The 18,974-nt window shown below is 38.3% G+C and overlaps 1 protein-coding gene and 1 long non-coding RNA gene across 9 annotated transcripts in view; one reads left to right on the forward strand and one right to left on the reverse strand.

Moving 5' to 3' along the window:
* Window positions 1-7,563, forward strand: part of LOC310681459 — a 96,367-nt gene extending 88,804 nt beyond the window's left edge. For 2 of the 5 annotated variants that reach the window (XR_014513314.1, XR_014513316.1), the window contains 2 exons: window positions 4,049-4,155; window positions 5,502-7,563. This is a non-coding gene — a long non-coding RNA (uncharacterized lncRNA). Of the gene's footprint in view, window positions 1-4,048; window positions 4,173-5,501 lie in introns of all 5 variants that reach the window. The other 3 variants (XR_014513315.1, XR_014513317.1, XR_014513318.1) reach the window with 3 other exon arrangements.
* The window catches only part of CDKAL1 (CDKAL1 threonylcarbamoyladenosine tRNA methylthiotransferase), a 223,303-nt gene that overhangs the window by 21,875 nt on the left and 182,454 nt on the right, over window positions 1-18,974 (reverse strand). The gene's annotated exons all lie outside the window — the stretch shown is intronic.

Consider the following 18,974-nt stretch of genomic DNA (forward strand, 5'->3'; position numbering starts at 1 on the left):
GGCCCCTATTAAGTCTCTAACCTGCTTGAAAGATAAACCTGGAATTCCAGATGCTTTGGGGTTGAATCCAACTTGCTGAAGCTTTTATTACATGTCAGCAGGGAGCAGAATTTCAATCATTATTTTCTTCAATATTATGCTGTACTGTAAGATTAAATTAATGACTTTAGATATGCGTTTTAGGACTGCCAATATAATCCTACTTAAGGCAAACTAAGCAACTTATAAATGATTAGAAGAAGAGTCATTATATTGCCATGCTCACAACTGGCACAACTTTCTTAAGTCCCCACTTATTTTCAGAAGTAATAGCTTGAACACTTGACACAGGAAAATGTGGCATATAGTGGGGGTGTGGAAAGAAGCAGACAAGTGAAACAGATTTGAAACAAGCAATTGATTTTTCCTTGAAATTCTGATTAAAAAGGGTTTGCTTTTGGTTTGTTTAATCGAAAGAGAGAAAAAGGCCCAAAAGGAATGTATTAGCCATGTGTCACCTTTCCCTCTGAGTAAAGAGTTAGTTAAAGTGAAGGAAGCTGATGAAATAACCCCTGACATGCTGAATAGATACATTAAGTATAGGAAATCTGGCTAGACTCAGTGACTGGCCCAAGGTCAACCAATGAACTTCATGACTAATCAGGGATGTAAATCCAGCCAACATCTAATATGTTAACCAAATACCTTTGCTAACACACTATTCTATGACTGTCAACTGATCCTAACAGCCCATCCCTGGGGTCATGGCTATGGGGGCTGCCAGGATGAGCTCCTGAACATTTACTACACCACAAGGGTTGCATGACAGTGGTGGGCAGAATTAGAGCTAAAACTGGGTAAGGTGAAAGTTGTCCCTCTCGCCTTCCATCAATTCCATTCTCTCTCTTTCTCTTTCTCTCTTCCTTTATCCTCCCCCTTCCTTTCCCTCTTTTCTCTCTCTTCCTTTGCAATTGGGAAGAGGGCTTTACAGTGTGTAGGGACTAGAGAATTAATATTATCCTTCTAACTGTGATCATCGCCACCAGAGCATGCCCAAGCAACAATTAGGCTAAAAATGAGGTTCCATTTGGCATGAATGCAAGCTTTTAAAAAGCCCAATTCCTGCATGGGCATGGGCTAAGGAGGGGAGGCAGCAGGGCAAGTAAGAGACTCCACCTTTCACATCCAACCAATGGGCCTTATCTTCTCCCTTGTTCTATTGCATCAAAGCACTGTGTCCTTCTGGCTGATTGAAATCTTTCATATAAATAGGAAATATACAAATAAACCATGATTAAGACCCAAAGGGGAAGGGGAATTTTATTTCCAGCAACAAAGTGCTGAAGGGATGGGAGGAGACTGCCAGAGCAGGAATCTGCATTACTGGAGTGATGATCAGATACGGCAGGCCTTAGAACTGTTTTCTTTAGAAAGAATGTGTGACACAAGATATACATAATTGTATTTGCTCTGTCTGTCAAAATTCTATTTTTTGGGGGGAGGGTAAATGTTATGCATTGGTAGTTTGTACTAATCAATACCAGCTGACGACAGTGTGTTTCCCTTCCAGGCAAAAACTCATTTCACTACAACAAATGTTCTTTAAATTAACTAAATAGGGTTGTATCATGGTTCTTTCGTAGAAAATAAGCTGAAATTATGTGATGGAATGCAATCTCACTATTTCTTCAGCCATGTTCTGAAAGCACTCACATGCTAACATATCCACCTGCTGTAGAATATGAAATATGAAAAACCATTGTACTATGAAACAGTATTAGGATTAGGATTTTAAGAGGAAATTAAACTGTATACTGTCTCTTTTTCCTACGAACAGTTATACCTTTCTAAGCCAATTCTTAGAAAAACTATAGCATCTTTTTTATGTAAGTGCAATACTGTTTTCTTAAGATTTGTAGATTGCAATTAAATTGATTCAATCTGTTTGGCTCAATTGTTTCAGTTTTCCAGAGGCTGAAAACTTACTTTTCAACAACTGCTGTGTGCTGAAATAGGCCTAAACCAGTGGCTTCGTCCAGTATGCATCATAACTGTCAAGTTTGCCAATAAATTAGATTCTTTTTCAGCTGTTCTAAAAACTTCATTGCAGTTGATCTGTCTAGTATAGTTTCTCCCTTACAGAGCAGAAGTCAGAACAGATGTTGCATTTTTGAATATAGTATTTGCTCTCTCTGAATTGAAATATAAAAATAAAGAAATTCTCAATGTTAAATTTGAGAAGTTATAAAGTGTCAGGAGGAAACAGGTAATGACATGGACCAATGGCTGACCAGCAATTTAATGTGTTTGATCACACTTCTGTATTACAGTTATCAAATTCAAATGGTTCATTATACCTTAAACAGCATTTTACGTCATCACCAAAATAAGCTGAGTGCTCTACCAACAAGGCTAGGCATAAACTCTGTAGGTGCGGAACAATTAATAAATAATTGCCTTTCACAGATATAGTCTACAGAACAATGTATTTTGACAGGCTTTAAAAATCTAATTTTAATATTAGTGCCATGTAAATGGTATGGTATATTAATTAATGAGTGAGCATATAAATTCAATCAATCAATCAATCAATCAATCAGTTGTGGGGTATATATATGAAAGTTGCCACCTTGTTGAATAAACTAGTTAGCTTCCACTCAGCCACAAAGTAGGTCCATCTAAATGTCAACAAAATTATGTACACTAGCTAAAATACTACTGAACAGCAATTAACTTTCGTGGTTCTTTATTGCCAAGCTGCTTGAAGTCAATAGACTTCAAAAGCAGTTTAAGGGATTTGTTCAAAAATAACTAGAAGAACCTTGAGATATGTCTAGATCTGTCCTATGGATCACAGCCAATGTTTTTTGCAAAAAAATAATATTGCAAAGTAGAAATCATTACACAGCTATCATTCCATTTCCCCCTTCTTTAGAAAAAAGCCTATTAATCTGAATAGTTATGTAAGAATACTAACTTACAAAAATATATTCCCAGACAGGAGACTGATTTTAAATTATTTGTTCAGCTATTATGAAACCTGATCTAACTCTATATACACACTGATGTAATGCAGTAAATATGAAAGACTGAAGTAGTTAAATGAGCTCATTCAAAAAAGGCCACATATTTTCTATTTTTATTGGAAATTATACTGATCACTTACAGCTTTAAAAATGTTGCTTTTGAGGTTCTGAGCAGATACCTAGAAAGATGTCATATGTTGTATGGTTTTCATGATATGGACTGAAAATAAAAATATTTATGTCCTGTCAGAGCAACACACCCACAGTAGACCCAACTAATGAGTCCAAACATTTCACCACTGATAGATTTACACAACTAGGGCTATGGCTAAACTGTGGGAGTTCCACATTATGTTCTGCACACCTTTGGATCATACTGATCACGGTGGCCTTTCCAAATATTCATAATTCTCCATGCTGACCTGGACACCACTCTTGGAGCAGCATGGATGTAGCCAGAACACCATGCTGTCCAGCTGAATAGGATCAGTTTCAGTGGGTGCAGCCTGATTAAGTACTTGGACAGATATAAGTAACTACCTGCATACTTTGCCATCTCGCTATTGATGACTGATGGGGTGGATCAAGAAGTTTATTAATGTATCCTTGAGAGAGAAAGAGTATTCCCAGCTATCTTGAAGAATCAAGAAGGCTCTACTCCTTTGGTATCTTTCCTGAGATTGTTCTGGTGTAAAAAACCAGGCCTGAAGACAGATTGAAATGGATCTAGATAATCCACCAATCATTTAAGCACCTTGTACAAGGTTCTCAGCTGTCCAGAGGGGACAACCTTCTTGGAGAAGAGAGCTTGGTTCAGTACTGCAATACAAAGATAAAGTATTACTTGGGGCTGTAAGACAGACTGAAATGGAGAATGGGTCTCTGGAGATTTAAAACCTCACTTCTATGAGTGTGGTACTTAGATTGGGTAAACTTTAACATTTACAGGTATTAATTTAAAATTGCAGATTCGGAATTGTGATCAATTTCAGTTATCCAAGAGGCAGTCAAGGCAAGATGACACTTTCTTTGTCTGAATTTAGTTCACCAGGCCCAGAAATTGGAGAACTAATCTATGGGAGCTGATGATGACAACTGCTGCAATAGGAAATAGATATGATCCTTTTTCTACAAGGCAGCATCTTCCTTGGTAATTAGTAGATTTGGGTAAGATTAAAGTGAGCTGCTCAGTATGACATAACTACACTCTTAATAAAATAGCCTGCTGCTGGGAGGCAACACTGTAATATTGTAAAATCACTTGGCAGAACCACTGAAATGTTCATTTGACTCAGGGAGCGATCAAACAACAATGAACAGCCAAACAGAACTCAAAATGGTTTCATATAAAATTGAGCACCACTATGGCATAGCTTATCTGAAAAAAAGTTTAATTGCAGCATTAACTTCTCAGAACAATATTATTTCGGGAGATAACCGTTTTGGAAACGAAACCACAGAGTGAATGTACGGTAAAAGTATTTTGCAAACAACACCAGATGTTCTATTGGCTCCAGCGCATCAAGTGGCTGGAGATTTCACTTTGGTGGGAGGGGAGAGAGTGAGTATGTGGCTGTGCTCCACGTGTGCCTGTGTTTGGCTGTGGTGCCTGCATGTGAACACACTTGTGGTGTGTGCATGGCCCCCACAACAGTTTCTCTGGTTTGCAAGTGTGCCCAAGGGCCCAAAAGGGCTGGCACCCCTGGTTTAATCACAAAATTAAAGCACGACCAGAGCAGAGGACGGAGTTCAAGATTGCCCCTGAATGAATCTCAGACACCAAACTCTCCATAAATATAAGCTTGATCTAAGGAAGGCTGCAAAAGCAGACAGCAGGAATCAGATAGAAGTCTGACATCCACACAAAACGGGTCATGGTCTTGAGGCGTCATTTCCATAAATTGTCTCTAATACTGAAACATGTGGAAGAGCAAATTAGGAAATGAGCGCAAGAGAAAACAAGCTGGATAGGTCAGAAGCATTTTGAAGCCTTTTGGTTTGGAGTTTGCCTTTTTTACTGCTGATACGATGTATACTTTTGTTCCATGCAGGAAACAACTCTTGCTGCCTGGATTTTTAGTCTCTCCCCGCAAATCACTTCTGTACTTTGCCTCGTGGCTTTACTGTTTAATCACAATCTTTGGTATATTCTGGGAACTAGTAATTAATTAATTTATAACCCACCCTTCCTCCCAAAGGAGCCAAGGGCAACAAACACACAAGCAATAAAAGAATTAAAACATCCAAAAACAATTCCAATACAGATGCCAACTGGGAAAGATTGCTATACTAATTTGTTATTTCAAAACTGGCAAAGAACAAAACAAATAAACACTAGAATGGGCAACACAATAAAATACTTGATCTATTGTACTGCTGTACACTGCACCTGGGGATGCTTGGTTCATATGACTACTGCAACATTCTGGCCACTTTTACTCCATCTATCTCCTGATTTACGCCTCTTAAACCTTTCTCTTTCTCTTTCCTTTATAGAAAAAAGGGCACGAAATATGAACATTATCTGTAGGAAAAGAGCCATAATACCTGCCACGAGAAATGGCCATTCGGTACTATGACTTTCCTCAAACCAGCCAGCTTAACATCACCAGATGACTCCTCCTCAAACTGTTCCTTTCGAAAACCCAATATCCATTGTAACTGTGATTGTCAAAAAGTACGAGCACAACTCTAGGGATCATAAGTAGCCTATTAATTAGAACTATATAGCCTGCAAACTAAAAAAAAACTAAAACAAAATAACAATAACAGACTAAAATCATGACAAGAAGTCAATGGATGCTTTGCTTTCGTTTGCATTATTGAGAGCTTCAGAGCAGGCAGGACCGGCACGTGCATCAATGCAGCTGATTGGGCAATGGGTTTGTCACTTGCCTTTGCTTTCAAGGCGCATGCCCCTCCCCTTATCCTCTAGCAGCTGATTTGGCCTCTTTCTGATGTACCTTTTAAAATTGCTTTTCAAAGCTCAGGGGAGCTGCTTATGCAAGTTGCTCTGGCATGGCTGAAAGATTGTTTAAATGACCCAGCAACGTGAGTAAGACCTAGTCACCTGGGAGGGCTGGGCTGAATCCACGGGAAAGACCCCTGCCCACAATGTTGAGTAATTGTAAAACTTCCTCCTAGTTGGTTAGGGGTAAGCACTTAAGTGTAGCTTTAAACACAAACAAGCTGTTTGAAGATTTAAAAAGGGAAAAGAATAAAAGTGGCAAGCCTTTATTGGGAGTAGGCCCACTTCATTAACTAGGACTTCTAAGTAGATATGGCTAGGATCGCAATGAAAATAGTTCTCTGGGCAGGTAAGGAGGCTGACTAAGTAAAGTATTTACAGATAACTTAAAAACCTATTAGAAGTATTTTAAGGAAAACAATATTCTAGGATTCGGTGATTAAGTATGTAAGGGATAAGATAAACGTGGATGTTAACGAGAAAGCGACCTTGAACAAATTAATAAAATAGAAGTCTGGAAGAGTTTTTTTACTAGTGTTTATTATACTAAATACTGCTTGATGAAATAGGTGTTTTGGTAAGTTTGTTAAATCATAAAGAAGAGTAAAAAGACTCTTATTTTCTCTCTCCCAGATTCATGCTTGTAAGTGGGAGGCCTTAACAGGATCATCTGGTTTTTCTTCTTCTAGAAAGCTCTTATATATTATGAGAAAAGATTGCATTGGCTCAATAAAGTGGCTGAACAAAGAGATAGGTGTTGCTGCCACATAATATATTATGATTTCTCAGAAAAATCTTCGAAGTTTTGCATGCTTTTCTGTTTGCTTTTAGTACAATAAAAAACATGCAATAAGAAACGAAGCTGTTGTAAGAAAAGCAGAATGTTAAAAAAAAGCTAACATAATTGAATAAAGAAGTTGAGAGAGGGAAAAATTATTTCTAGCACAAGGCTGATGCAGTCCAGCAGCAGAAGTTTCCAGTGCCTGCAGCTGTCTGACTTGCTGGTTTCCATCACCATTGCTTGATGTTTGTCCCCTGTGTAATGAGGAGGTAGCATATCAGATTCCTGCAGATGCTGGCAACGGAAAGCAAAGCTTTGACATCCTGTCACAAGGATGACAGGACAAAATGGCCTGCACTAAACAACAGTTCGAGCAGGGTAATTTGATGTATCGAGTTCTTAAGCTTCTCAGATGCTGAAGTCAGCTTGGCATGCAAGATAAGGGTGGAACGTTTACTTTGCTGGATAGCCTGGTGTTATGCAGAACTAAAGAAGGAGGAATTAAAACTCTGCAGGGAAACCTGGGGAATCTGAAAATATGCTTTCCCTAGCTTCTTCTTATCAAGCAATATCAAAAAAATAAAGATAGATACTTCATTTATCTGTTAAGCAGCTGGGAGTAGTGTTGTTACTCTGTTGTGCTTCTCTGAGATTTTTTTTAATCTACTGGTTTTGCTAGTTTTATTTTAGTGTTTCATTCATTGCACTGCATTTTAAAATTTCCTTTTTAACAGTTAAGCCGCCCTGGAGACATGGAGAGTTGCAATGTGGGGTGTAAATGCAGATAAATAATTCACTCTTTCAGTTTCCATGTGTTGCAAGTTATTTAATGTCCATTAACTTTTATAAACAAATTTTGGAACTTTATATCAAAACCTTTTTTCACATTTCCCCCGATTTTATAGAAATATAAATGGTCTGTAACCTTAATTTACCACTAACAATACCACAATCACCACCCTTTCCCTCTCACAAACACAGCATTTCTTCTCAATATTATGAGGTTTCCTTTCCATCCTATTCTGAGATTTATAGCTGAAATCTACATGTGCATTTGTGTGTGAGAGAGAGATGGGGGAGAGGGAAAGGAGAGACAACATTTTGAGTATGCTAACACTTCTCTCTTCTTATCCAAGGGCCATTTCATGAGTTACGAAGTTTAGTGTGGTATATGTGAGGCACGTGAAATGTTGAACATACCTATTTGTGTATTGCGGAGAAATCATCTTATTTCTTGAGATTTCCAGTGGGAGACTCAGCTTTATAAGCAATCATATTTGCTGTTGGGATTGCAGACCTGCCAGTCACCTGACATAATCATGACATTGCCATCAATGTCAAGGAAAGAACTGGGAACACATTCTAGGTGAACTTCCTATTTTTCCTTTGCAGCTCAGCTTCAACGCCCTAGTGCAGCCAATCCTAGCGGGGCTTGCTCTAAGCATTAAATTTAGCCCAAAGGCCAGAGGTTTCCCACTGACGATGTAAGACAAGGATCGGCTCTAAGGCCAAACTTGGCCCTCTGAATAGCAACTGCTTGCTTTCATGCAATTGCTAACCCAGAGACAAAAGAGGTGTTTGTGACTGAAAGCAAGGGTAGTAGCTATAGGAGCAAAATTCGCTGGCAGTTCACACTGGGAGATAGGTAGCACGCCACACCTCCCTCAAAGTGCCCCCCCCCCCAAGTAGTTGCTGAGCAAGCATGGAGAAAACTTGCACACAGAAATCCCTAAAGCATTCAGAATGGTAGGGTGCAAACCTGCCTCATACTTCCTCAGGCTTGAACTAGACATTACAGCAAACACCAAGCTGCCATCCAAAACAGACATCCATTTTTCTTTCCTCCCCTTTGGCTTGTAACATCTAGGGATGCTGAACGCATAACATGTCACCACACGATAATTTTCCCTGCCCTGGCAAGGGGCAGCGAATGACGCGTAGTGGCTGGGGGAAACGTGCAGCCTGATGACATCATACTTGAATATGACTAGACATTACAAGGGAGAACGGAGGAGACAACAGAGGGCTGATGTTTTCTGCATCAGACTCGTGGTTGCCATAACATCAAATTCCAACCCAAGTCTTGTTTGTAAATCAAGATTCTATTCAATAGAGTGAAATCCTCTCATGTTGAAATAAACTAACTGCAATGCAACTTCCAAATGGAAACTAAGACCCACCACAGTAGGGTAGGTCTTAACACTATAAATGATTTTGTGCTGTCATTTGGGAAACTAATCAGTCCCCCAAACCCAAAGAAGTTGAATTCCTGCTTTCACAATCATGGTATTTTGGATGAAGAAGATGTAGATAACACATTGTAATTTTTTTTTTAAGGGACTAGGCTTACATAGGTGTATTTTATTTTTTTTATTTCCAGTGTATGACTGGATCCCATTGCAGAACATTGCCAGTGAAATAGAACATTTACTCTGAACACTGTGGTGCATGACAATAAATTTCACACCTCATTAGTCAAGGAAACCTTAAACTTTTTATCAATGCTTGGTGGATTGATATTCATGACAGATTTCTTTCATCACCTCAATTTAAGATTCCATGGTTGGAAAAATTACTCACTACAAGAAAATTCTGGTGCATGCTGTATTAATTCAAACTACATAAGAGGCAGCCACAGGGATGATATAACAGACTTGGAAAACTCCCACACCCTGCATTTGCCAATTCAAGATCCTTTACAAAGCATCACAGTGATGCCTTCCCTCTATCTTAAGGTTATCAGACGTCCCCGTTTCCCGGGGACAGTCCCTGGATTTACAAATCAGTCCCCTGACAAAATCCTATCATTCCTATTGAATTTGAAAAGTGTCCCCAGATTCATTGAAAAAAATCTGGTAACCTTACTCTGTCTCCCAAACCAACGAATAATAACCCCCCTCAATATTTTTTCAGGTCAGCTGTATTGATCATGTTGTTGTGCTATGCTACTAACAGTCCAAGAGAGAGATTTTGTCATACAGAGCTAGAGAAGTTACTAATACAGTGAAATAATTTTTTTCAAGGCTTATGACCTTATCCCAAGAGTCAGCTTTGGCTGCAGCACGAGCATAGATGCACCCACTGCTGATATAGCTCTGTCCCACTTGCTTATCATTGTTATTTTTTTTATACCACCCTTCTATTACACAGAGAAATGCATGGGAAATCAGGGAAGTGGTCTCAAATATTGGTAAAATATGATACTTATAAATTGTTCTCAAACAGAAAATTCCATATATATATGATGCAAATATCATTCATAACATTTAATTATGCAGTTTCATCCATCTGAATCTGTTCCTTTTCATTCTACATATTTCTACTAGCAACATTCTGCAGTGTCATCTACAGCCACAGAAAAAGACCAGTTTGAGAAACATGGCCTGTGGTATTACATACCCTTCTTCCACTCAAGGCAATGGTAGCTGTGCTGGCACCAGCATGTCCAAAAGGAGGTCTAAATTTACACATGTATTATTTCTTCAGGCAAAAGCCTGCAAGGGTAGCGGTTACAAACAATGACTGCAAGTAATTAAAAATGTATACACTGGAATCTGTAGGGGCTCATTCCATTCCACACTATTCAATGAGGACATCTAACTGAAGAAATGGAACAAGCTATTTAAAAAGAGAGAGAATGAATTCTTTCTGTATCTTCCTGAAAGATCTGCAGTGGGTTATTGTAACACGAACCATTTTAGTCTGCCTTGATCAAACAGCAAGACCACCATTGCTGCAGCCTGATAAATCTTGGTCATTTACCTGACTATCATGCTCAGTGGTATTATAGAAGAATGGAGAAAACTGATAAGCAGCAAAGGCCATTTGAGAACGCTGGGTAACACATTAACAAAAGCCTGTATGAAAGATTAAGGTAGCTTAATACAAACTACTTGGAGCTTACAAAATGGGCCTGAATTGTTATGGTACCATTATTTTAACAGCTCCTGGTGCTAAGACAAGCCTTTTCCAGACATATTTAACTTACAAGGGTAGAAAAAAGCTATTTTCTCTTGTCAATTTCTATGGTGAAAATGATAGTTGAGGTCCTTGGTTGGGCAATGGGAGCTGGGGGTGGCCACATGTTACAAGCAAGGAAAAATGGCAGCTTTCTTATCATAAATATAATCTGTAGACTGAGGCTTTTCCATTAAGCCCACCAAAAAATATTTTTTCCACATCCTTTTTGGCTTTTGTGTATTTTTTGTTTTGTTTTGTTTTGCATAACTTCAGATCTCAAGAAGAATTCTGATAAACATAAAAACTTGCATATTGTGAAGCAGGTCTTCATAAAATTATTATGCTACTATTTCAGTAGATCTTCATAAAGCTATTGTGCTATTGTTGGTCTTGAATTTCTTTCTACTAACATCCACTAAATTTTTTGATTATAATGTTTAAATTTAAAAGCACTGGGTTCAGACACCATAGGAAACCATGGTTTCACAGACCATGCATGAGCCACAGTGAGTTTTTGGGTTACACATTCTCCCCCTGCCCTTTTCTTTAAGCTATGAAGAGATAGCTGACAACCAAGTAATGAACACTTAGCTCACAGCAAGCAGTGCCAATTTTCTGATATTGTGAATTGTCCCCATGGGACTAGGATATACTAATCTTTAACATTTAAACTTGAGAAAACTGATGCAACGTTTTTCATCACACATGGACTGCTGAACTATATTAACAGCGATGTAGCACAGGTAACAGAATAACACTCAAAGTGCCATACATATATTTGTAAGAAAGCCTAATCAATCGCAATGGAACTGATGTAAACTGTAATTTCCAAAGGTACTTTTTTTTGAAAGCAAGTACCATTGGGTTGGATATAACTATATCAGACAGCAACCTACCTAGTAGTGGAATTGCATTTATTTAAAATAAAATATTTAGGATTTATATATTTTGAGCTGTTAACATAAAAATTTCACCACAACATGGCCAAAACAAGCTTATGTAAAAATTGGAACAGTCTAAATGAAAGGACATACCAATATTTTAATTGTAATATGCTGCAGTGGTACAATAAAAAATGATAAATATTAATATTCAATTATAAATGAGAAAGCATATTGTTTGAAAAAGTAAACAACAGTCTTCCTCCACACCTCCTCCAAACACTGAAAACGATTCTGTGATATTTTCTTGAAAAACTGTTCTTAGTTTTTTTTAAAAAGGAGTATTAGCTCCCAGTGACATTGTATTTAGAAATCTTCTAATTAAAGTTACTTATACAACAATAACACAAGAGAAACAAGTTCAACACTCGCTTGCATATCTTTTGAAATGAAACTGCAAACTTTTCTTCTTCAGTGACCTACAAATTAATATCAACTGTTTTTTCTTTGCAATTAAAATATTTATCAGTGCTGTGTCTTCATCTTATTAGAGACAGCAACAATGATTTCAAAACAGTCCCACAACTCTGTCCTGACAGCAGTCCTATCTTGAGCAGCTCTAATATGGAAATCCAGGTATAAATTCAGGTAATGAAAGCAGTCAAACTGCTCATAAAATGTCACATTATTATGTATTGTCAATCAGTCAAAAGGCTATCCTTATGACAGTAATTTTGGCCTGATACATGCCCCCAAACAAAGACAAACCCCAAAACTAAATTTCATATTGTTTTGACAGCTTTAGCAGTAAAATAGGCCAATTCTTTTCTATAATGCTCTCTAGGAGGCAGCAGCTGCCTCAGTATTTGACAATAAATAAAATGTTTATAGAACAACAAGGAAAGGAGACAATATATTCTACTGTGCTTGAGGGGGCGATTAGCAAATAAACGATTTTTAAAAATCAGATATGGTGGATCCGCTGCACAAGTACACACAGAACCTAATCTGAGCTAGAGCTCATTCTCACGACCGATGAGCTCTGGAACATGCGCCTGTCACTGGTTCTGTCTCCATCTACTTCTCCTTGCCTTCTACCTTACCAGTCCCAAAGTGCACCAGCCACCATAGAAACTAGTGGTGAAGAATACTTCTGATCCAAGTATCTTCAGTTAAAAAAATATATACGGAAGTGAATTTGCAATACCATTAAACCTGAGAAAAAGAGGAGGAGGAGGGGAAGAAGAAGAAGATAAAGCCCTTTCCTTCATATCCCGGAGAGATAGTCTCAGGGTTGCAGGCTGACCACCAAGATGTAGACTTGATTTGGTTCTGTTATAATGCAACTCTTTAAAGTAGAAAAGGAAAGCCAGACAGCAGTTTGACATTGTAATCCTATGAGTGTGTCTATCTTCAGCAGTTACATATATCTAATAAGTAGAGCAGGTAAAGTAGAATGACAAATATATAATCTTCTCCACTGTATGTTGTTTATAATTTAACTTAATTAGCTGGACTATATCTATCCCTTCATACTCTTCCCCCCAAGCATTCATTAACAAGTATTTCCAACTGTGCAAGATATTACCATCTTTTTCAAGGTGCAGATGGTGTTAAAATGCAATCTAAAAATATGATTGAAATTGCAAAACTGAGCACCCCAAGTTCATTTAAAAAGGGGGGCAAACAAGGAAGCTTATTTGGGGTTAATTAGTTTGTATTTTATCCAGCCCTCAATTAAAATAAAGACTCCTGTTCTCTGCTGTAATTCTGAAAGAATACTTAGCTTTAACAGACCTTCCTGAATAACCCCATGAGAAGCAGGAATTAGTTAAACATTACCATTCCTGTCAACATGTTCTTTTGCCTAAAGATCACAGTTGCCTTTCTGATTGCACTTAGATTTTTCAATGTATGAAAGAAGTCCATACTTCCAAAAATTACTTAGAATGGGGTTTCACAAAGGCGGCACATGATGAGAACAAGCTGAAGGAAATTACAATGGGATTGGCAGGCCTACCCATCTGACTGAGAACACAGGAATGAGAAACGCAGTGACAATAGAGCAACAGAAGATAGCAGACACGAACACATTACAGCAGGATGTTGCCCTCCTGATATATTGGAACCACAGTACCTAGGACAACACTGAATCTCTACAAACCAAGTCCAAATAGGAACAGGGGAACTGCTATGGAACAGTGCAGCAGGCAGTGTCCACACAGAAGAACACTGTGCAAACTCAACTTTTCTATGCGTGACACGTGTTTGCAAAGTATTGTTTCTTGCATTTCTGGTTTAACACTAAAGCACTGAACCTACTACTAATGTTTGCTGTTGTTTTTTTGTTTTTTTTGTGTTCACTTATCACCAGAGATGTGCTAGGAAGTAAAAAGGAAAACTAGTAGCTTTAGGGCATTCAATTGGGGAATCGTTTCAGCCAACAAGAAAGCACTACTTTTGAAGACAAAGGAGAAGAAACATTCAGTTTGTCTTTATTACAGCTGTAGTTCTCCTATTATAAGTGCAACGAGATCATCGGGTAAAATTCTCATCTTTTAAAAACCTTAAACTCCTAGAAGGCCCAAAAATGAGGCCTAAATATAAAAAGGAAATTGATATGAGGAATTAGGCCTGATTCAGAAACCAGTGTAGTATAAGCTGCTATAGAGTAAGATGAAAAAGAGCTGTCAGAAACATGTAAGGCAGGAGCAGGGGGAGTCCAGACTGGCTACTTGCACATCCACAAAAAGAAAGGGGAAAAAGAGGAGAATTTTTTTAATAAATTTGTATATGTATAGCCGTAAATTTACTATACATTTCACAGTAGTGGGAAAGAAAGCGATCAGGTGTCCCAGTTGTTATATAACTAATCTCAATATTATATGTGCATTTGAACTTCCTTCTATTTTTCAAAGACCAGTTAAGTTTTATTCATTTCATAACCTAATAACATCTATTAGTGTGCAATGTTAACATTAAGAAGCACATTAACTACATAGCAATAGAATTATAATAAAGATAAAACCTGTTATTAAAAAAAAACCTACTGCAATACCATACTTGCACACAGAAATCTGCTGCTGGGTTATAAGTGCTCCACTCAAGTCCCTCGATTGGAATTTGGAAATTATTCAGATTACTGCAGAGGGTAAATCCAACCATCTTGCACTTCCCATTGAAATACATGGGGGCTATGAAGGAGCATGCTTAGTAGACGTTAGTTCAAGTAATGTATACTCAAGGTCAAATTATGTAAACCCCAAGTGTTCTCTGTGTCACGTATTATTCTGTAAAACAAACACTGTGCAGCAGCAGGGTTTGAGAGTGAAAAGGCAAATTCATTTTAATGAGCTGAGGTTGAAGGTTTGTGTTTTACCATTAAAATATTCCTTTGATCTTTGCCATGAAGAACAAACAATTCCTGTGCTTTCATCCGTAAAGAACTGACTTGACTTCTACCGAGCTGAGGTTGTGATCTTTCATTTCAAAAGAGAAATGTGACTGCACTGTCACACAGTCACAGAACATAACAGCACTGCATCAGAAGACTCAGGACAGTTATGGCTCTAGAGGAGCTCTGAAAAATAAACCAGCTATTCACGAAGTTCTGCAGGCCCAGGTACCATGCAGTGTGCGCAGAGATGCCACAAAACCATTCCTGAAGCCTCAGGCAGACTCCAAGAGGTCTCCTCTCTCGCACCTCATGAGGTGCTTACAGGATTAAGATGCATCCCGGTGTTTTTTCTGCACTGAAATATGGATTCTGAACAAAAAGTCTAAGGAATTATGTGAGCCAGCTTTTGAGCACTTGCCGCTGAAGCTCTTTCACAGTCTAAAGAGGATCGGAAGTGAGATAAACATATTCCCTCCATGTAGAAAAAAGAAGTGTGGAGAATACTGTAGCTGGGGGACTTCAACATCCATGGCAAGATGATTGGCTTTGGGATGACTTAGGACTTCATGGCTACCATGACGACCACAAGGTTGTCCCAACATGTCACCAGCCCAACACATGTGGCAGTCCACACTCTGGACTTTGCTTTCTTAACTGGACATGAGAGGGTGATCTGAAAGTGGGGGATATTGACATCAGTTCCTTGTCTTGGTCAGATCACTTCCTGTTGAGATTTAGATTCATGCCTTGCACTCTGTCCTCTATGTCACTGGCTCACTCAACAACTTACATAAATTTTTCTCTGCCTCCATCAAATATAATTTATGAATGGTATGCTAATAATAATAATAATAATAATAATAATTTATATCCCGCCCTCCCCAGCCGAAGCCGGGCTCAGGGTGGCTAACAACAATCAAATAATCAAACAATCAAATAATCCAACATTCTAATTCAACATTTGCAAACAAAGCCAACATATCTGATAATATCTCTGCAAGCCCCAAAATGATAAGACACCATAGAATAGGAATTTTATTTCTTTCATTGTTTATCCTCTCTTCTTTTATTCCATCCAAAAAACTCCCACTGGAGAAACTCACAGGTTATGAGAAAGAAAAACAAGTTAATAACGAGGGTTTTATTTTCTATACTTAATTCACCTTGAGGCAGTTAATAAGACCAGAATCAGTTCCCAATAGAGAAATCATTGTTAATTCATAAGGATATATTAACTATTATTATAGACAACACAGCATCTTTAGCAGTAACAATGTCCAACACTGAAATCTGACTTATGTTGCTGTACAGTAATAAAGAATGGCAACATTATAAAGAAGAGAAGAAGAAGAGTTTGGATTTGATACCCCACTTTATCACTACCCAAAGGAGTCTCAAAGCAGCTAACATTCTCCTTTCCCTTCCTCCCCCACAACAAACACTCTGTGAGGTGAGTGAGGCTGAGAGACTTCAAAGAAGTGTGACTAGCCCAAAGTCACCCAGCAGCTGCATGTGGAGGAGCGGAGACGCGAACCCGGTTTACCAGATTACGAGACTACCGCTCTTAACCACTACATCACAGCTGCTTCACTGTATCTTCTAGATGGTTTTGTTTTATACCTGTTTGTATGCAAACTTTATATAATGTGTACCTCTGCATTATTAACATATTGTTTTTAAATAATTGAACTTTCATTCTAATTATTTTCTGCATATTTCTTATTTAAAATAAAATACCTTGCATCTTATGTGAGGGTTAGGTTCTGGGGGTAGACATATATATATATCTACAGAACCAGCCCCCTGCAAGGTGGAGGGCTGCATGCCCAGCTTTGGGAAGGCGGAACAAGGGCTACGGAAGGGTCCTAGAGTCCTCCCTCCTCCTCCCCAATGCCTGATAAATACTTGCCTGGCTTTGAGAAGGAGGCCCAAGGACTCTAGGACCCTGCCATGATGGGGTGTGGATGCTGCCAGAGTCCTTGCACCACCTTTCCAAAGCCAGGTAAGTCAGCAAATGCAACTTTGTGCAGATGTGGGCACACCCTTCTAACCACTTTCCACTCTCAGAATTTGCCGCCTCACTCTGCCTCATGGTAGGGCCTGGCCCTGAGCAGGGTGATATAAAGAGTGTGGTACTGAGTATCAACTTTAGCATATTATCTTGCATTTAAAATTCAAGACCACAATTTTCTTTCTTATTCATAATTCTTAGGAGGTACCAGCTTTCCTGAACTATTTGGTAAGGAAGAAAAAGGCCTTCAGAACCATAGCAGTTGTAATTATTTAATGGTAGGGGTGGGTGGATCGGTCTATGTCAGTTTCGCATGTGTTCAAGCATAGGTTCCTTCCGTTTCCTCTTCCTCATTTTTTAAATGCACACAAATGCAGTATTTTTCACTAAAATGCACAATTTTATATATTTTCAGCTAACATTTACACATATTTCCTCCCAAAATACACGTTTTGTTCTATTTTTTATAGAATAATCCAAATAAAAAACCCTGTATTTTAATCTATGTATTAGTCCAACGAATATGAATGAGGTCTGTTTGCTTAGAAAAGTAAACTGAACGAAATTCATTACCAAACTATTAACTCATTCCATCTTGATCAGATTGAAGCAGTATCAAATTGCAACTGCTGGGTGCCATTTGGTAGGGAGTCTTGCATGTAAAAAATGTCTCAACATGCCTGTGATCTATCACAGTATCTTGCAGGATTATACCCCCCCCCCTTTCCCACAGAATTAAGGAATCCAGCACATCTTAGAACCAATAAATCAAGGCTCCAGATATGTTAAAATTAAGGCCATTAAGTCATCATGGGAGAGAGTGTGGAGAATAGCCAACCTGGGTTTGTTTGTTTTCGTTCTGTCAGCAACTGGTTTTTCCAATTTCTCGATAGCTTCCTAGGGCAGCATTTATTTTGTCCCAAACTACACGACTTAATTATAATGAAGACTATGCCAAATGTCTTCAAGTAAACCTGATAAATATTTACCCTAAAATAAACCCTGTCAGGACTAGTTTGACTAAGATTAGACCTGGTGATTTTTGTTTTAGCTGGCAGGAAGATGTGTAGATTGCACCTTCTACTCTCTTTTGTTATATGTTATGTTCCAAAGATTTTGAAGCAAGAGAGAAGACAGGCTGGAAAGGCAGAGAAATTTGTATTGGATCTTACTGGTTGCTCAGCTTAAAAACAGTTTCAGATGTTTTTTTGGATGTTTGGGGAGAAAATCTCGCCAAAGCACTACATCATTTGCATTACCTCCCCAAGTAGCTCAGTTGAAATGATGCAGCTGCCATCCCCCAAAACTCTGTCTTCCACATTTACTGTATTTTATTTACAGTTTGACTGTGCTTCATCCCACCAATGGAGTTGTGTCAGAGCCAAGGTACTACTGAGTGCTATTTACACTCTAATTCTATTCTAAAAAATAGAATTTGTACGTACCTTCCAAAAAAAAGTACCTTAACACACCTAGTTGTGTTAAGGTACTTTTTTTGGGAAGGTACGTACAAATTCTATTTTTCTGCCTTTGAAGTTTAGCATTTAAGCTTCTACAAATGTCTTTGGAACTGGAAAAGAAAGATGCCTTCATGAACATAGACAGGTAAAACTCCCAGGTGACTTGTTGCCCAGGATCCAAAAAGTGCAATGCTCTGATACACAGGAATTTAATGTTTATTCCTAGCTTTGTCAGAGTGCTTACAATTTGGGGTTTCCCCCACCTTAGCTAAAGTACTAGTAAAGCCAGACACCTGAAACTTAAAGAGCATAATTATTTTGATAATTCTTATCTTTATGCACACCAGTTTATATAATTTTTTAATTGAGACATCTCATAAATGTTGTGGAATACAGTACTGTGGCTTTCACTTACTGGAATCTATGCCTGAGGTAATAAAGCAAGCAGGTTTACATAAAAGCTAAACTTCGTGTTATGTATTAGATCACCAGCAGCATCAAGCTATATTGC

Source organism: Podarcis tiliguerta (assembly GCF_965153285.1).
Source record: "Podarcis tiliguerta genome assembly, chromosome: 7".
In the NCBI taxonomy this organism is placed as follows: Eukaryota; Metazoa; Chordata; class Lepidosauria; order Squamata; family Lacertidae; genus Podarcis; species Podarcis tiliguerta.